This window comes from Protopterus annectens, chromosome 9.part0 (genome assembly GCF_019279795.1).
Source record: "Protopterus annectens isolate FY-2018-M chromosome 9.part0, PAN1.0, whole genome shotgun sequence".
NCBI classification, from domain to species: Eukaryota; Metazoa; Chordata; order Ceratodontiformes; family Protopteridae; genus Protopterus; species Protopterus annectens.
The window spans coordinates 667,975,731-667,996,585 of record NC_056743.1 but is presented as its reverse complement, the minus strand read 5'-3'; the positions used below and the strand labels follow the sequence as shown (position 1 = coordinate 667,996,585).

The 20,855-nt window shown below is 43.8% G+C and overlaps 1 protein-coding gene and 1 pseudogene across 1 annotated transcript in view; one reads left to right on the top strand and one right to left on the bottom strand.

Moving 5' to 3' along the window:
* The window catches only part of PRRC2A (proline rich coiled-coil 2A), a 3,202,076-nt gene that overhangs the window by 1,586,626 nt on the left and 1,594,595 nt on the right, over positions 1-20,855 (bottom strand). The window lies entirely within an intron of this gene.
* LOC122812410 lies at positions 3,155-3,290 on the top strand (annotated as a pseudogene).

The following is a 20,855-nucleotide window of genomic DNA, read 5'->3' as shown; positions in this document are numbered from 1 at the left end:
TTAAAATTGGTTTGTGTGAACAAAGTCTGGCTTCTGAAATTTCCTTCGCTATTCTGTTCACTAAATGTGAAGGGTAGTGTCTCTGTAGGAATAGTTGTTTTAACAAAGTAGATTCAGACGTAAACTGGGCGTCCTCGCTAGTTAAGCGAGAGAGTCTAATGAACTGGCTCTTGATTACGTTTGACTTCATGAAAAATGGATGTGAGCTTCTGAAGTCAAGGAAGTTGTTGCGAAAAGTTTCCTTCCTATGGATGGTAAACATTAAGCAATTGTTAGTTTTGTCTATTGTAATGAGAGTGTCTAGAAACGGTACTGTGGTTCCAATTTCAGAAATTTGGAATGATAAAAATCCAAGGCTGGTGGATAAGGAATCTATAAAGTCCACTAAGTCGTTGTGTGCCCCTTCCACACAAAGAAGACATCGTCGATGTACCGACGATAAAGAAGGACTTTTGTGTAACCTGGTAAGTGAATAAGATGGTCACTCTCCCAGTTACTGAGGACCAGGTTAGCGTAAGCTGGGGCCATTTTTGAGCTCTCCTAATGCTATTTAGCTCCAGTCCCCCAACCATAACTTTGGGATTCTACCCAAATGTAATGACTGCAACAGTGACACATGAAGAACATAGTACAGTTGTGTACACTTACCATAAATGTAGATGTTCGAGTGTATTCACTGTTGCAGTCCAGGTTACCCTCCTGCCATCCCCCTGTCATTCTGGAGTTTATCTTTCCTTCTCTATCTTCTACAACCTATGTGGTGTATTTGCTTGTAGATGAAGGTAAAGTTTATATTGATGCATGTATATATATATTTTTTTTTGCTACCTTTTTGGGGGCACCTGACATCGGGGGCAAGAAAAACTAAAGAAAATGGTGTCGGCTGCATGTTTTATACCCCTGACAACCTGACGTCATGGAAGAGGAGACAGCAACCGACGCAGGACCCAAGACTTTGGAATTCAGGCCGACTGAGGGCAACCTGCCAGCAGATTACCCAAATGTAATGACTGCAACAGTGAATACACTCGAACATCTACAATTATGGTAAGTGTACACAACTGTACTTTCCTTCCCTTGCTGTCCATCTCCAGCTGAATGTTTGTACTAGTTTCCTATGGAAGGCTTCAAAGTATCTTCATATGGCAACTGATCAGATGCTTCCCGCTCCACTGGTTTCTCCTTAATTTGGGTGTCCATTGCTCTATCCTGCCGAGATGTTATCCAAGTTAAATTTTCTACGCTAAATCCTTCATGTCACAGGTAATACATAACCTCAGTTTCTATTTCTTTAACTTCTCCATTACTAATCCTCTTTTCTACTTTTCCTCTGTTTTCTTTTTTGTATTGCAAAATGTTCCATATCTGGATGCCTTTGTCCGTGTTCTCTCCAAAAATCTTTGGTACTCCTCTTTTTGTATTGATTAGTTTTACTTTCTCCTTTGCATGAATATTACACCATATTAAATACTTCTCTTTCCCATGTCCATATCTCTCCTTCAGATGTCTCCTGCTCCTCCTGTTTCACCTTACTTTGGGGACTCGTTCCATCATGATGTGCTATAACCTATCACACTTTCTACAGTAAATCCTTTACTTCGCAAGTATTCTTCCCGCATAGATTGTCTGATTCTCAACTACTATTTTGATAACGCCAAACATTCCTGAGATGTCTCTAAATGCAATCTCCTCTTAAATATCTATAATAGATATTGTACAAGGTTAGATATGTTAGTCTTTCATAATAACTTAAATTTTCACATCCATGGATGGTCTTGGTATACGTTTGTTGTAATCTTTCCAGTTTACTCATGCTTCTGTATGTGATTTTTGAAAAATACATACTAATTCCCAAGTTATCAGGGGTATTGTCTTGTTTCTTAGGGGTTGAATGATCTTCACAGACAAACACATCCTTTCCTAAATGTGTTCTGTTTGCTCTTTGTTTAACATTATTTATCTCACCATGCCAGTCATTGATAAATGTAACAATGGTACTCCAAGGCATGACGATTGCAGAAGTGCAACCGTCCTCATTAAGTCGATTTATTACTACTGATGGTAAGCAAATCATCCAACTTTTGACATGAGATACACAGATCACCAATGCTATCAAGTGTTCCCTTTAAATATGCATAGCATTTATTACACTGTACAATATATTTGTGCTTTAACAATCATTAATGGCATACTCATTTAAGGAATCCATATTCAACTTTGAATTAATAAAAAAATTAGGAAAGAATAATCAAAATCGGTTACCACAGAATCCAGAGAGAACTTAAATCAACATCTGTGAGAAAAATCACTCAAACAGTATACAATTAAATACTAAAGGTTGCGTTGCACGAAGCCAAGATAATGCTATGGGCTAGGCTTGTAAAGGCTCCAGGGCCATTAGCCTAGTACATACCTATGAACCTAAGTAAGTACAGTAAGGTTTTTGCTCTGACCATACAAGTTCTGAAAGTCAGACAAAAGCTGTAAGTCTAATGTTGTTAATCTTCATTCATTACTGATGGGTGTCTGTGCCGTCCTCGGAACAGAGTTGGCCTTATACCAAGCTTGCACCAGCCAAACAAACTCTCGGGCTAAGGTTATCCATAGTGCCTCTCTTCTTGTTACCTCAGACCTCTTTTGCCACGTAGTTATCAAGACGTGTCAAGCCAGCTATCAGCTAAGTGTTTTAGAACTTTTTCTAGTAAAATCTCTTTTGATAGTTTTTCTTACTAATTTTATAATATATTACTTTATTAGTTAGTCGCTAGTTTCTATACCTGTTTTAGTGGCTCCTTTTTCTCTTTCTGACCAGTTTCAAGTATTTTTTAGTAGAATCGCTGGTTCAGGCCTTTCCCTGTGCACTAATTTCTTAATAGCGTTGCTGGTTTCCCCCTTTCCTCCTCCTTAATCTGTTTAGTGTGTCACTATTGGACTGTCCTTTTCCACTATGTTGTGGAGTGACAGGCCTGAGAGTTCCCATACGAAAGAGCAATGGATGACCGGATGAAATTGAAGAGAATGTGACAGGACGATGCTCTGGAACTTTCTACAGAATGCCTGCAGGAAAAGTAGAACAAAGAATGTGCACTCAGTTTAGAAAAAAAATGATCCAAGAGGAAAGTTGCTTGATTCAATAGAGATGGACAGACATACCATGATCAAGAGATGGGGAATACCATGATCAAGGTGGCGGTTTCCCCAGGGCAAGGCTCTTCTATTGTATATTTCCACTGAGTTCACCCCTGTGATTTCCCCAAATGTGGGAACCTCAACTGCATAATTTATATTACGATCAATGAAAGAAATAGGCAACAGAAGGTCAATAAAACCCAAAAAGAAGTCTGATAAAACAAATGAACACATTAATTAGGACTGCTCAGACATTCATGCGATATAAATAAGTAAACAGGATGTATTATTGTGCAGCTAAATTAACAGATAAAGTCTTACCACAAGAACACAGTATGTTAGGGAAGAAAGGGAGAAATAGAATGCCATCATGGAATTAATCGAATAGAGAAAACTATAAAGCAAATAAAACAAGAAGTGTCACTGCTAGAAGAGGGAACAGATGAACAAAAAAAAACCTCAGAAATAATAAAAGCAACACGCAGTATTATAACAGATCAGGATCTATCGTGCACTATCGCAAATAAACTAAAAATATCAGCACAGGCAGAAAAACTTAGAAGATAAGTAGATAAATATAAAAGAAAAGTACATAAGTAACTTATTGATGACCCAAAAAAGTTTTATAGAGAATTGGGAAAGACAAAAGGAAGTGAAACACCACCAAAACAATAAGAAATAGATAAATTTTGGAGAAATACCTATGAAGATCCGGTGGAACAAAGATGCTAAAAATGCATAGAAGAACAAGAAAGAATAAGTTCAAATGTACAGGATATGAAATGGGATGAAGTAACAGACAGAGAATGAAGCAAAGTTGAGAAAAGCTCCTAACTGGCAAACCCCAGGCCCCAACTCAGTACGCAACTTCTGGCTAAAAGTATCAACGTATATAAGATTTAGCCAGGAGTAAGAACTATTTATATGCACACCCTGAACGGACACCAGCCTGGATAACAGGAAAAACAATGCTCCTACTTAAGAGCTAACCTGCGAGCTATCGTAAAAACTACAGGCCAATAACTTGCCTTCTGATGACATATAAACTATATGGTGAACTGAAGCAGACAGAATTTGTCATTTAGAAGAAAACTCAATGGCAATAGAACAAAAGGAAATAAAAAAGTCATAGAACAGGGGATCACTGTTGTTAAAGTCAAAAGGGAGAACTGTAAAACGGGGAAGAATCCAAGTATGACATGGACAGACTACAAAAAAGCAACTGACAGTATTCCACATTCATGGATAAAAAGAGTACTTAAAAACGTATAAGATACACCCTACATTGATTGATTACATTACAGTAAAGCCATGATAAAGGGCAAATTATTATTCCGAGGATAAACTCTTAAAGAGGGATCTTTCAGGGTGATTCTGTCACTGCTGCTTTTTTGTCTTCACCTTAACCCATTAAGCTGTCTGCTTAAAAGATTAGGCCATGGGTACAATTTGGCTTCCAGAAAAAGTGTAAAGACTTTTCTTTTTGTAGATGACTTAAAGCTGTACAGTTCATCAGATGAACTAAAACATTTTCAGATGACATAAGAATGGCACTTGATATTGATAAATATGCAAAAACAACCTTTAAAGCAGGAAAGTTGCAGCACCAAAAAACCACCAGTTTGGGACAAGAATGTGATATAAAAGAACTTGAGCAAGGAGTGTATAAATACTTGGGAACTGATGAAGGAACAACAAAACACGAATAAATGTGAACAAAACTTAGTAAGGAATACTTTAGAAGACTTAAATGTTGACAGTTAGGAACAAAGTCCAAGCTATAAACCAATTTGCTCTTCCTATTTAACTTACAGTTTTGGAGTGACTGGCCCCAAAAGGTGCTGGACAGGAAAACAAGGATGCTTCACGTTCAAATGATTTATCAAAATCAGTGCATACCAAGATGATATATTCCCCATTTTGAAGGAGGTATGGGCCTCCTTGAAAGTGATTACATGTATACATCTGCAATAGTGGATCTGCATACATATCTGCTGATCTCACAAGACCCAAATGTAGTGAAAGTTTTGAAACATGAGGAGAAAGTACAGTTGTGTACACATCATAAATGTAGATGTTCGAGTGTATTCACTGTTGCAGTCATCACATTTGGGTTATCTGCTTGCAGTAGCCCTCAGTCGGCCTGATTATCAAAGTCTTGGGTCCTGTGTCGGTTGCTGTCTCATCTTCCACAACGTCAGGTAGTCAAGGGGTATAAAGCATGCAGCCGACGCCATTACATCAGTTTTTCTTGCCCCAGATGTCAGGTGCCCCCCTAATGGGAAGCAACTAAATCTATAAATATATACAAGGTTATACCTCCAACAAAAAGCAAATACTCCAAAAAGCTTTTGAGCATAGTAAAGGAGAGTAGAGGTATAGCCAAAAGTAGTAAGGAAGATGGAGGGAGGGTAACCAGGACTGCAACAGTGAATACACTCGAACATCCACATTTATGGTAAGTGTACACAACTGTACTATGTTCTTCGTGTTTCACTGCTGCAGTCATCACATTTGGGTAGATTCCCAAAGATAAGGATGGGAGGAGGAATTTAGATAGCATTAGGACCAGCTATAAGGCCCTGCAAGAATGCAGTGGCAAAGCCAGCTCTGGATTTAGAGAAAATTGGCAGATGGTAATGCCTGGTGATAGTATGTACAGAACTCCAGGTAGCTTCTAGGATGTTCCTGGTAGGGAACACCTCTGAGAAAGGCTGTAGAGGTAGATGCAGCCCTGGTTGAGTAGGGTCTGACCCCTGTGGGATAGGATTTACATGGTGCTTTTAGCAGAAATGAATGCAATGGCCTATCCATTTGGAAATGGTTTGAAATGGCCTTTCCCTCTGCCCCTGCAGCAAATGTCACCAGCAGTTGTTCAGATTTTCTTTGAGGTTTAGTCCTATCCAAGTAAAATCTAAGTTGTCTGTGCACATCTAAGGAGTGCAGTATCCATTCCCCTTTGTTCTGTTGATTAGGAAAGAAGGTTGGTAAATGAATGGACTTGATTAAGGGCCACACTGGATACCACCTTGGGCATGAAGGAGGGATTGGGTCCTGAGGGACACCCTGTCTGCATGAAAGATGACGAAAGGCTCCACTGCCATAAGGGCCTGTAATTCAGATACCCTTCTTGCTGATGTTATTGCTAAAAGGAAAGCTGTTTTTCAAGAAAGAAATTTTAAGTCTGCAGTAGCAGCTGGCTCGAAGGGAGGAAAGGTGAGTTTCTCCAATACAAAGTTAAGATCTCAGGCTGGAGTTGGAGCTCTCCTGGGTGGTCGTAAACTTTTGGCCCCCTCTGAGGAACTGCTTGAGCAGTGGATAAGTGAAGAGGGGAGGTTCTGTGTTATAATGAGCTGAAATGGCTGAGGCGTGAATTTTGATGGAGGAGAAAGACAGGCCCTTGTGAAGCATCTCACTTAAGAATTGTAAAATCTGAGGTAAATTGGGCACTGCTGTGTTCATCCCTTGAGACAGGTTCCAGGCACAGAATCCTTTCCATTTTTCAGCATAAGATTTTCTAGTACTAGGCCTCCTAGCTTCTAAAATGATATCCATCACTGGTTTACTAAGGGATGGTAAAGGAGAGATTAGGTAATTAGCCAGGCTACTAGGTTCAGTGTTTGAAGCTGAGGGTGCAGAATCTGGTTCTCCTGCTGAGACAACAGGGAAGGAGTCTGAAGCAGGTGCCATGGGGATAACCGTGACACTGCGCAGGAGGGGGTACACCAGTGTTGGCGTGGCCAGACTGGAGCAATCAAAATCGTCCTTGGTTTGTCTTGTTTGATTTTTAGTAGCACTTTGGAGAGCAGAGGCAGAAAGGGGAAGGCATAGACTGATAGGTTTTTCCACCTGAAGGACAGACCATCCACTTTCCAGGCTTGTTTGTGGGGAATCTTTGTGCAATATTTGTCCAAATGGCAGTTCTGGGGAGAGGCAAACAAGTCTATATCTGGGCTCCCCCATTTGCTTGTCAACACGTTGAAAATCCTTGGTTCCAGTTTCCACTCGTGTGGTCTATGATGTTTCTGCTTAGTCCGTCTGCCAGTGTATTTAATTTTCCTGACAGGAATTGAGCTTATAGATCCACATGGTAGTTCAGGGCTGTGTTCCACAATGCCATGGCTAGTCTGAAGAGGGGGTAAGAATGTGTAACCCCCTGCTTGTTTATGTACCACATAACAGTGGTGTTGTCAGTCTTTACCATTAGTTGTCCTGGAAGAATGTGGTCCTTGAAGGCTGTCAGAGCATTCTGTACAGCTAGCATTTCTTTTTGATTGATATGCAGGTGCATTTGACTTGGGTTCCATTTGCCCTGAATGCACTTCCCTACCAGGTGAGCCCCCCATGCGTAGTCTGATGCATCTGTGGTTAGGGTTTGGGTGGCAGGTAGTCCCTTGTTTTGGTGGCAGGCCTCTGCCCACCAAAGGAACTCTAGGCGTAGGCCAGTTATGATAGGAATCATTCCTTCTAGATCCTGAGAATGTTGACACCATAGGCTTTTTAGATACCACTACAGTTTCCTCATATGCAGTCTTGCATATGGAATTAGAAAAATTTAGGAGGTCATGAACCCCAAGGCTTGCAGTACTTGTCTTACAGATAGCAGGGTTTTTGAGGCCACTTGTTTGAAATAGGTTGTCAAATGAATTTGTTTCTCTGGCGTGAGCAAAGCCATCTGGGAAGTTGTAGTCAAGCTTGTTCCCAGGAATATAGTTTGTTGACAGGGTACCAGGTGAAATTTATTTTCGTTTATGGTGTACCCCAGGCAAGTTACAACCCTTTGTACAAAGGCCAGATGATTCAAAAGTATGTCCTGGCTTTCTGCCCGAATTAGACAATCGTCCAGGTATGGGTATATTTGAATATTTCTTTGCCTGCAAAATGCAACAACTGGAGCTAGATACTTTGTGAATACCCTGGCACAGTAGCTAAGCCAAAGGGCAATGCAGAGAACTGATAGTGCGTGAAGCCTGCTTTGAAGCGTTGGTATCTTCTGCAAGATTCCCTGACTGGGATGTGCAGGTATGCTTCCTTTAAATCTAGTGTTGCCAAACAGGCGTCTCTGCCTAGCATAGGGAGCAACTGGTGAAGAGTCAGCATCTTGAATTTTGGAATCTCCAAAAAGATGTTTAGAGTAGACAGGTCCAGGACAGGACGCCATGAATTGTCTTTTCTGGGTACCAGGAAAAATCTCAAGTAGAAACCTTGTCCCTTTTCCTCTTCTGGTACCAACTGAATAGCCCCCATGCTTATGAGAGAAAATACTTGCTTTTGGGCCTCTGCCCATTGATTTGGGGGTAGACCTGGCCACCTGCTTGGAGTTGGAAACGTGTGTTAGTGAAATCTGTATCCCTGGGACACTATATTTAAAACCCATTTGTCCTGGGTAATGAGTTCCCAGTTCTTGGCATGAAGAGCAATCTTTCCCCCCAAAGAGGCAGTAAGTTGATAAGTGCTTGGAAATTTTAAAAGGAAGTTATTGAGACAGCTTACCATAGGGAGGAGTTTTATTACTCCCAGATTTGGAAGTGGAGGCCCCCCACTTCTTAGTCCTGTGTGTACCCTGGGACTGAAGCCTGGGGGCTATGTTGGATCTGGGTTTGGACTGAGAAGGTCTGGAAGAGGCAGGAAAGCACCAATTCTTGGAAGACCAATGCCTACTAAAATCTTGTTGAGGTTGTACTTATAAAAAATCTTTAACAGTTGAGATAGATTTAGCTTTTTCCTCCATCTTAAGAACTTCTTCTGCCTTGTTGCCAAACAGGCGGCCCTGGATTAAGGGAGCATCCAGTAATTTCGCTTTAACATGATATGGTAGGGATTGCTCCTTAAGCCAAGCATGCCTTCTAAGTCCAGACCCAGTCACAGCAGCCCTACAAGATGCCTCTAGTGAATCAAAACCACATTGCAAAGTATGTTTTCCAACCTGTTCAGCTGAAAGCAGCAAATCCTGTAAATCCTTATTTTCAGCACAATCAGGAATCAAAATCATTCTGTTTAAGCAATCCAATAATATGCTGCTGATACTTTAACATATGAAACTGGCAGTTGAAGGCCCTAATGGCCAAAGTTGCAGAAGTGTATACCTTCTTACTCCACCTATCCAGCGCCCTGGAGTCTCTTATCAGGGGGGTAGGATTTTTGGCAGTAGTACCTTTAATGCCCTTGGTCCCTATGAAATGGTCTCCGGATCCGCAGTAGGATTTTTAAAAAGGAACTTGTGAGAGTCAGGGACCCTGTAATAACTATCAGGTTTCCTGGGAGCAGGAGGTAGAGAGTCAGGGGCCAAGCTAGATTCTTCAAATGCATCAACAACAATGTCTAGTACAGGAGGTATGGCTAAAGGCCTGTGCTGGGGCAAGAGTAAGAAATCCCTAAGCCTCTTTTTAGAATCAGAGAAATCCCGACTTTCCCAACGAGTATGCAAGGTTTCACCAAAGGAGAAATCCTCTGGGGGGAAGCAGAGGGAATGGATTCCTCAGCATCAGAATCCTCATAAGTAGATAAGGGTAAATCCTGGTCATCAGGGGAAAAGTACAGTTTTGTACCTACCATAAATGTAGATGTCCGATAGATATGCAACTGCAGTCATAACATATGGGTTTGTCCTGCCTCAGGCAGCCCTCGGTCGGCCGGATTCCAAAGTCTGGGTCCGACGTCGGCTGATGTCGCATTTCTCTACGACGTCAGAGCGGCTGGAGTACATAAGCATCAGCCAACACCATCTTCTTCAGTGTTTCTTGCCCCAGGTGCCCTCCAAGGAAGGCTGTAATCAAATTGGAAGAAAAACAGATTTCCAGACAAATAAACAAGCAATAAACAGATACACCATAACAGATATCCCCAGCTAAGGGTAACAGGGATAGGAGTGGACCCAAGGCATACAGGGGAAGGAGGGAGCGAAAACCCGACTGCAGTTGCATATCTATCGGACATCTACATTTATGGTAGGTACAAAACTGTACTATGTCCTTCAAGAATGCAACTGCAGTCATAACATATGGGTTGAATACCATAGCTTAGCTGGGGGAGGTGGAATGCTCTAAGAAAAGGATGGTGTAGCTATCAATCCCTGCAGGACTGCAGAAGCAAAGCCTGCTCTGGATCTGGAATATAGAGGAAGGTTGTAGTGCTTGGAAAATGTATGCACGGAGCTCCATGTAGCAGCTTCTAGAATGTCCTTTGTAGGCACCCCTCTTAAGAATGCTGTTGAGGTGGCTGTAGCTCTGGTGGAGTGTGGTCTGACATTGGCTGGTACACTCTTTCCATGTAAGGAATAACAGAATCTGATGCATTGTCCAATCCATTTTGAAATTGTCTGTTTGGAAATTGCTTTTCCTTGCACTCTAGGGGCGTAAGCTACAAAAAGCTGATCAGACTTCCTACTGGTCTTGGTTCTGTCCAGGTAGTAGCGAAGTTGTCTGTGAATGTCCAAGGTATGCAACAGTCTTTCCCCTTTGTTCTCAGGATTGGGAAAGAAAGTAGGCAGGTGAATGGCTTGATTTAAAGAAACCCTAGATACCACCTTTGGCATAAAGGTAGGGTTGGTTCGTAAGGAGACCCTGTCTCTGTGAAAGATGATCAACGGTGGTATTGCCATTAGGGCCTGTAGTTCCGAAACCCTTCTTGCTGAGGTAATTGCCAACAGGAAGCTGTCTTCCATGAGAGAAATTGTAAGTCCACAGAAGCTGCTGGCTCAAAGGGAGGTAGAGTCAGTTTTTCTAGGACAAAGTTGAGGTCCCAAGCTGGTACTGGAGCCTTTCTTGGTGGCTTTATATTCTTGATTCCCCTAAGGAATTGCCTTAAAGGATGTGAAAACACAGGTGGATCAGTGTTATATCTAGCTGAAATAGCTGAAGCATGTATTTTTATGGAAGAATATGAGAGTCCATTCTGTAGCATATCTGCCAAATATTCCAGAATGAGAGGGATGTTCAATAATGATGCATCATGACCCTTGCTGGTATTCCAAATGCTGAATCTCTTCCATTTTGCTGAGTAAACCTTTCTGGTGGATGGTCTTCGGGCTTCTGTTAGTATCCTCTGAACTTCCTTGGAGAGAGATAGATTGAGGTTATTCATGGGATCTCCCAAGCTGTTAGCTGCAGCGTCTGAATGTTGGGATGTACTGTCTTGAAGTTGTGTTGAGTCAAATGTTGGGGCCATTGGGGAAGGGCCCACTTTTTGTTGTGACATATGCTCCGTAGTAGTGGGTACCAGTGCTGTCTTGGCCAGTCTGGCACTACTAGGATCCCCTTGGGCTTCTCTGCTTTGATCTTTAGTAATACTGTGGTCATCAGTGGCAGAGGTGGGAATGCATAGATTTTTAGGAAGTTCCAGTTGAATGAGAGAGCATCTGTTTTCCATGCTTGTGGATGATATGTCCTTGAACAGAACTTTTGTAGATGATGATTGAGGTGGGAGGCAAATAGGTCTACTTCTGGCCTGCCCCATGTCGAGGTGAGTTGTATGAAGATTTCTGGATGTAACCTCCACTCGTGGGGGTCTAGGAAATTCCTGCTTAGGCTGTCCGCCAGCACATTGTCTTTGCCTGGAACAAACTGGGATTGCAACTGTATGTTTAGGCTCAGTGATTTTTCCCAAAGATTCATTGTCAGTCTGCAAAGGGGGTAAGAATGGGTGCCCCCCTGCTTGTTTATGTACCACATCACAGTGGTGTTGTCTGTCCATATTAGCAGGTGGCCTTGCTGAAGTTGTTGTCAAAAGGCCTCGATGGCATGCATTACTGCCAGCATTTCTTTTTGGTTGATATACAGATGTGTTTCCTTTGGAGACCATTGTCCTTGAATACATCTGCCCTCCATGTGCACCCCCCATCCAAGGTCTGAGGCGTCTGTGGTCATGGTCTGTGTTATCTGAGGTTTTTTGAATGACATACCTGTGTTTGCCTGGCTTACCGAGGCCCACCACAGAAATTCCTTCTGTAGGCATGGAATGAGCGGTATGGTTGTCTCTAGGTTGTTGCTGTGCTGAGACCATAAGCTTTTTAGGTACCATTGCAGCTTTCTCATGTGTAGTCTTGCTAATGGAACCAGGAGAATGCAGGATGCCATGTAACCCAGGGCCTGTAGGAATCTCCTTGCAGTCATCTGGGTGAGCTTTGCCAAACCTCTGAAATAATGAGTTAACTTCTTTTGCTTGTCTTCTGTCAGGTAAGCCATTTGAGAGGCTGTGCCTAATTTGGTTCCTAAGAAGGTTATTTGCTGGGATGGCTGAAGTCTTGACTTTTGGAAGTTGACTGTGTATCCCAGAGCCTGTAGCAATTGTATGACATAATTCAAGTTTTTTGTCAAAATCAGTTTGTCGTCCGCTTGTATGAGGCAGTCGTCCAGGTACGGGTAAATTTGTATCCCCTGGAGCCTGCAATGAGCAATTACTGAAGCCAGGCATTTCGTGAATACTCTGGGCGCAGTAGATAAGCCAAATGGCAATGCTGAGAATTGATAATGCTCTGGCCCTGCAAGAAATCTGAGGTATCTTCTGCAGCTGTGTGTGATAGGGACATGCAGGTATGCCTCCTTGAGGTCCAGAGTAATCAGCCAAGACCCCTTGCCCAGCATGGGAAGGAGTTGCTGTAGAGTCAGCATTTTGAACTTTGGTACTATGAGAAGTGTTTAATGCGGACAAATCCAGTATTGGTCTCCATTGAGTTTCTTTTCTTGGAACAAGGAACAGTCTTGAGTAAAACCCCTGGGCCTTGTTCTTGTTGTGGAACTTTTTCTATTGCTTTGATCTGAGCAAGCAGAGAAATTTGCTTGATAGCCTCTGCCCTCTGGTTTTGTGGTAGGTTTGGCATGCCTTGTTTTCTTGGTAAGGTATGAAAGTGGAACCTGTAACCTTGGTCTATAATGTCCAAAATCCATTTGTCCTTTGTCAATCTGTGCCAATTGTCTGAAAACAGAGATAATTTTCCGCCCAAAGGAGCTTCTGTTTGCTCCTTGGTCAGCGGAAGAAGAGGAAAGTCACTGAGATTGTCCCTGTGGAGCAGGAGAAACCCCTTCGTCACTTTTTTGGTTTGTTGGTTGCCATTGTCGTCCCCTGTAGGAACCTCTGTATTGCCCTCTTCCTCAGCCACGCCTGTTTTTACCCCTTTGAAATCTTTCAGGATTAGGAAAGGACCAGATTTTAGAAGGCCAATTTCTGCTGAATCTGGGAGGCTGAACCTGGAGGAAATCTTTGTCTGAACTGACTTGGCTTTTTCCTCAATGGACTTTAACACATCTTTAGCATTAGCACCAAAAAGCTTGTTCTTTTTTCCAAGGGTGCATCAAGAAGTTTTGCCTTAACCTGATCTGGTAGAGGTTGTTCTTTTAACCATGCATGTCTACGAATGACCGCCCCTGTCATAGCTGCCCTACATGAAGCTTCCAATGCATCATATCCACATTGCAGAAAGTGATTGCTAACTTGCTGAGAATTATGTACAGCCTCCTGCAAAGATTTCCTATCTAAAGGTTCAGGAGAGGCCAATGTTTTCTGTAAATCATCTAACAGGTAATCCTGATATTGAAACATATGAAAGAGACAATTGAGAGCTCTCATAGACAAAGTAGTGGAGGTGTAGACCTTCTTCCCCCATCTCTAATGACCTAGCTTCCCTGTTGGAAGGTAAGGGATTTTTGGAGGTGGTAGCTGAAACCCCTTTCGGTCCCTGTGAAATTGTTTCTAAATCAACAGCATGGGCCCTAAAGAAATGAGAATGTGTTTCTGGGACCCTATAGTATCTGTCAGGCTTGGCAGGAGCAGGAGGAAGAGTATCAGGGGTAACACTGGAGTCAGAGTATAGATCATCCAAAACATCAAGCACAGGAGGTATAGCTAAGGGCCTGTGTTGGGGCTTTTTAAGGAAGGTTCGAAGGCGCTTTCTGGAACCAGAATATTCCTGGCCTTGCCACTTAAAATGTTCCCTCATGGAATGCAGAACTTCCCCAAAAGAAATATCCTCAGGAGGGGAGGCCGAGGGGATGGAATCCTCTGCATCCGAGTCCTCATAGGTCTGGTACGGCTATTCCTGGCTATCAGAGTGAACAGAGTCCTCAAAATCTTCATCTGAAGGGAGAGGGTCAGAGGGTTCAACCCGGGGCCTCTTATCAGGAGGCGGCTGGGATCCTCTCTCTGGATGGGCCTGGGAACCTCTGATCATGGAAATTAAGTCTGCGGCCATAGTCATGATTTGTGTTTCAGGAGTAGGCTGAGGTAAGGCTTAAGCAGTAAGGTGCTTGGTCTTGCTAGCTGCCTTAGCACGTGTGTAGGCCTTGACAGACATGGACATGGGAGGCCTAGCAGCTCCACGTGCAGGAGTGACCTTATCCACAGCAATGGTCTCGGGCATTTCCTCGGTTTCAGTATCCAGAGGAAAATCAATAACTGGCGTCGGTGTGGTCTCCGGTATCGGAGGTATAGGTAATGCGGTGTCTTCGGTTCGGAGCAGTGAAATAACCGCCTCAGAGGGAACCGGGGCACTCGAGGTAGGTTTTGGCGTGGTGTCAGTGGAAGACGTGGGCCGAGGATGTCGGTCCCGGTCTTTTCGTTTCTTGGGAGTCTGCGATGTCGGTAGTTCCAACGGCATTGTATAATCTAATTTTTCAACGAAAAAGTCTTCAGCGAACTCTGCCAGGCGCCTGAGAGTGCGCTTATTGAAGCGAGCACAGGCGGCACAGGCCGAGACGTCGTGGTCTGAGCCAAGGCAAGGGAGGCAGTAAGAGTGGAAATCCTTATGAGGTATTTGTTTACCACAAGACAAACAATTATTTACTTTTTCAGTAATTTCTGACATCGGCTGAGGCAAAAAAAGGTCCCCAACGGGGTACTTAGCTTTTTTGATGACTTCGGATTCGAAGAATACAGGAGCTGACCGACCGGCACTTGCGAACTGCTTCTGCTTCGGGCACCGCGCGGCAAGAAAGACTGAAGAAGATGGCGTCGGCTGATGCTTATGTACTCCAGCCGCTCTGACGGAGAGAAATGCGACATCAGTCGACATCGGACCCAGACTTTGGAATCAGGCCGACCGAGGGCTGCCTGAGGCAGGACAACCCATATGTTATGACTGCAGTTGCATTCTTGAAGGACATCAGAAAATTCAGAATCCTGGTCAGAAGTATCATAAACAAACTCAGTCCTAGGTCTCAGAGGGAGAAGGCTGGCTTCCCCTGATTAAAGTAATAAGGTCTTCAGTCATTCTTATCTGTTTTTTAGGCATAGAGGCCTGACCATGCAGTCTGGGCATCAGATTTTTAGGCATGGTTCGAGATTTAGGCCTTTAAGAAGATGGCGTTGGTTTAATCTGCAAGTCAGTAGGCCTGAATACACCCTCAAAAGCTGGTGCCTGCACAGTGGCTCCGGACCCATCCAAGGTAGAGACATCCGCAGGTTCCACAGCTGAAACATGTTGCGGCATACCAGACTCTGAATGGGTCTCAGTAGAGGCCTGCGAATCAGAATTATCAGGTATCAGGGGCTGCAAAAGCGCCTCACGGAGTACTGGCGACTGGCTTAGAAGGGTCATCGGCAGCTTTGGACCTAGGCGGCCTGTCTCTGTCTTTATCTTTGCGTTTTTTCGGAATGTTAGCAGTCGGATGGCTGACTGCAAACATATCAGGATAATTGAACCGAGCACCAAAATATTTAGAAGCGTAAATATACAGACGACCAATAGTTTGTGGTTTAAATAAGGCACAAAACCGACAGCGAGGTAAGTCATGGTCAGGGCCTAGGCAAGGAATACAGTCATCTTCTTTCGGCTGTTCCCGTTAGGGGTCACCACAGCAGATCACCTGTTTCAATTTCTTCTTGTCCTCTGCATCTTGCTCTGTCACACCAACCACCTGCATGTCCTCTCTCACCACATCTATAAACCTTATCTTAGGCCTTCCTCTTTTCCTGTTACCTGGTAGCTTCATCTTTAGCATTTTTTTCCCAATATACTCAGCATCCCTCCTCAGCACATGTCCAAACCAACGTAATCGTGCCTCTCTGGCTTTGTCTCCAAACCTTCCAACCTGGGCTGACCCTCTAATATACTTATTCCTAATCCTGTCCACCCTCGACACACCCCGTGCAAATCTTAACATCTTTAATTCTGCCACATCCAGCTCAAACTCCTGCCTTTTTGTCAATGCCACTGTCTCCAACCCATATAACATAGCTGGTCTCACTACCCTCTTGTAGACCTTTCCTTTCACTCTTACAGGTACTCGTCTGTCACAAATCACTCCTGACACTCTTCTCCACCCACTCCATCCTCCCTGTACTCTCTTCTTCACCTCTCTTCCACACTCACCGTTACTCTGAACTATTGACCCCAAGTATTTAAACTCATCCACCTTCGCCACCTCTACTCCTTGCATCCTCACCATTCCTCTATCCTCCCTCTCATTCACACATACACATTCTTAGTCCTGCTGACCTTCATTCCTCTTCTGTCTAGAGAATATCTCCATCTCTTCAGGGTCTCCTCCACCTGTTCCCTACTCTCACTACAGATCACAATGTCATCTGCAATCATAGTCCACGGGGACTCCTGTCTGATCTCATCTGTCAACCTGTCCATCACCACTGCAAATAAGAAAGGGCTCAGAGCTGATCCTTGATGTAACCCCACCTCCACCTTTAACGCATCTGTCACTCCCATCGCAGACCTCACCGCTGTCACACTACCCTCGTACATATCTTGTACCACTCATACTTTTCTGACACTCCTGACTTCGTCATACAATACCACAACTCCTCTCTAGGCACCCTGTCATATGCTTTCTCTAAGTCTACAAAAACACAATGCAACTCCTTCCGACATTCTCTGTACTTCTCCATCAACACTCTCAGAGCAAAGATTGTTGTAGTGCACTTTTCTGGCATGAAACCATACTGCTGATCACTAATCATCATGTCCCTTCTTAACCTTGCTTCCACTACTCTTTCCCATAACTTCATGCTGAGTGATCAATTTAATCCCTCTGTAGTTACTACAGCTCTTCACATCACCCTTATTATTAAAAATCGGTACCAAAACACTTTCTCCATTCCTCAGGCATCCTTTCACTTTCAAATATTTCATTAAACATCTGGTTAAAAACTCCACTGCCATTTCACCTAAACACCTCCATGCTTCCACAGGTATGTCATCTAGGCCAACAGCCTTTCCATTCTTCATTCTCTTCATAGCTATCCTTACTTCCTCCTTGCTAATCCATTGTACTTCATGATTCACTATCCCTACATCATCCAACCTTCTCTCCCTCTCATTCTCTTCATTCATCAACCCCTCAAAGTACTCTTTCCATCTCCTCAACACACACTCCTCGCTTGTGAGTATGTTTCCCTCATTATCCTTATCACCTTTACCTGCTGCACATCTTTCCTAGCTCAGTCCACCTGTCTAGCCAATCGGTACGGGTCCTTTTCTCCCTCCTTAGTGTCCGACCTTTCATACAACTCTTCATATGCCTTATCCTTAGCCACCTCTCTCTTTGCCATGCACCTCATCTCCTTATACTCCTATCTACTTTCTTCATCTCTCATCTCTCTGACAATCCCACTTCTTTGCCAACCTCTTTCTCTGTATACTCTCCTGTACTTCCTCATTCCACCACCATGTCTCCTTGTCGTCCTTCCTCTGTCCAGATGAGATACCAAGCACCTTTCTAGCAGTCTCCCTTACTAGCTCTGCTGTAGGCAAGGAATACATTACGAATGAAAATCTTTATAAGGCATTTGTTTTCCACAAGTAATGCAATTATTTACTTTTACTGACATCGGTTAAGAGCAAGAAAAGGTTTCCCCAATGGGGTAACTTAACTTTTAGTTGAAGACTTTGGTACTGAAACTCGAAAATGAAAATTTCAGGAGTTGGCCGACCAGCACTTGCGAACTGCTTCTGCTTTGGGCACCACATGGAAAGAAAGACTGATGTAATGGCGTCGGCTGCATGTTTTATACCCCCTGACAACCTGATGTCATGGAAGAAGGGACAGCAACCGACGCAGGACCCAAACTTTTGTTCATCAGCCTGACTGAGAGCTACCTGCGAGCAGACAACCCAAATGTAATGACTGCAACAGTGAAATATGAAGAACATCCGACAGTGACGTACGTCATGGTCCGGGCCTAAACAGGTGAAGCAGTAAGAATGAAAATCTGAGGTATTTGCTTTCCACAGGCAAGACAATTGTTAACTTTTTCTGACATCAAGTTAGAGGAAGAAAAAAGGATCACCCAATGGGGTTACTTGACTTTAGAAGACTTCAGGATTATAAACTCGAAAATGAAAATTTCAGGTAGCGGCCAACCGGCACTTGCAAACTGCTTCTGCTTCGGGTTCCTCCACAGCAAGAAAGACTGATGTAATGGTGTTGGCTGCCTGTTTTATACCCCTGACTACGTGATGTCATGGAAGAAGCGACAACATCCGACGCAGAAATACTAAGACTCTGGTATTCGGGCCGACTTGAGTGCTACCTGCAGGCCGATAACTCTAGTGTGATGACTGCAACAGTGAAACACGAAGAACATCAGGGGGTAGGAGGGTGGGACTGAATACTGCAACATAGAAGAGAAGGACATCTATGGTTATGGCAATGTCTTACACAACTAAGTCCTTCAATTCTGATGTTGCAGTATTCATAACAGTAGGGAGAGTACCAGAGCTTTAATTATGATCCTGGGAGGAGGAAGGGCTTCCATAGTCCAGGAGACCCTGTAGGATAGTTCTGGCAAACCCGGCTCTAGCACGGGATGTCATGTCCAGCTTGTAGTGTTTGATGAAGGTGTGCATGGAGGTCCTAGTGGCTGCCTCTAAACTAGAAAGGAAATCAATGCCTTTGAAAAAGGCAGAAGAGGCAGCTGCTCTGGTGGAATGTGGTTTGATACTGCCTTGAAAGGTTTTCCCATGGTGGGAGCAGCACAAAGAGATGGACTTTGAGATTCATGAGGTGATGGTTTGCTTAGATACAGCCTTCCCTACTGCTCTTGGATTGGAAATAAACTGTTCTGATTTTCTGATGTCTTTGGTTTTGTCTAGGTAATATCTTAGCTGTCTCTGCATGTCCAAAGAGTGAAGGGTCCTCTATGAAGCATTTTGAGGATGGGAGTAGAAGACAGGTAGGTTAATGGTCTGATTCAACAAGAGGTCATTAACTACCTTGGGCATGAAGGAGGGGTTGGGTCCTGATCACCACTCTGTCCCTGTGAAAGACTACGTGGGGGTGTGTGTCCATAAGGGCTTTGATCTCAGAAACCCTCCTGGCGGATTTGAGGGCAACTAGCAGAATCGTTTTGAATGTACAAAATTTCAGAGAAGCAGAATGTGCTGGTTTCAAAGGGAGACCATGTTAGCTTTTCTAATACAAAGTTTAGATCCCACAGAGAAGGGATGGGTTTCCGTGGGGGTTTGATGTGGAGGACTCCTCTTAAAAAGAGTTTAACTTCCAGTCTGGATGCCAGGGGAGGTGAAATGGGCAGACAGGCAGAGATGGCAAACAAGTGGACTTGATCGAGGAATATGTCAACCCTGTTTGGAGTAGCTCACACAAGTAGGACAGGACCCTAGGGATGGAGGTAGTGAGGGGGCCCTGTTTGTTCCTATGACACCAATTGCAGAATCTGAGCCATTTAGCCATGTAGTTCCTCCTAGTGCTGGGTTTTCTGGCCTCCTGCAGAACATTAAGTGTGTCCTCTGAGTAAAGGTGTCTGTAAGGGATCAGGATTCTATCACCATAAGGTCAGTTTTAGATTGTTCACCTGTGGGTGCAGCAGAGACCCCTTGTTCTGTGTGAGCAGGTCTATCTGGTGGGGTAACCTGCGGTGATTGCCCTTGGGTAGAGAAAAAAGGAAGGGAAACGAATGCAGTCTTGGCCAAAAAGGGGGTCACCAGTAGGATTTTTGGTTTGTCCCTCTGAATTTTCAGGATGACTTTTTGGATCAGAGTGAAAGGGGGGAAGGTATACAAAAACACCCCTCCCACCCATGAAAAGGAAAAGGCGTCCACTTTCCACACTTGTGGGTTCCTTGTGCAGAAGTTGGGCATCTGCCTGTTGTCTGGGGAGGCAAAGAGGTCTGCCTGTGGAATACCCCACCTGTGGAGCTGCTGAGTGTGTCTGCCATCACATTCTGTTGAGAGGGGATATACATGGCCAACAGGTGTACTCTGAGGGAGTCTGCTAGATTCCAAACCTGAATGGCGAGTCTGCATAGAGGGTATGACCTGGTCCCTCATTGTTTATGTACCACAGAACTGTCATGTTGTCTGTGATTACCTTTAAGGTTCCTGGCAGGATAGAAAGTTGGAATGTTAGTAGGGCTAACAGCAAGGCTCTCAGTTCCTTGATGTTGATGTGATCTTTTACTCAGACAGGACCATTTGCTTTGTACTGACAGGTGTTGTTGACATGTTTGCAACACTGCCCCCCCATCCTAGGTCCGAAGCATCGGTGTAAAAGCATTGAAGTAGAGCTGGGGTCTGAAGGTGGAGCCCTGGGTTGGTCTGTATTGCAGATATCCACCACTGATCTCCCTCTTTAAACAAGGGAGAAGTGGGAGGGGCACATCCAAGGGATGGGAATGCTGGTTCCATAGATTTTTCAGTACCCACTGAATTTTGCGCATGTTTAGTCTTGCCAAAGGCAGCATGTGTATAAGGGATGCTATCTGGCCTAATAGTTTAAAAAATTCCTGAGCTGTCAGAAAGGTTCGGGAAAGGATCTGTTTGA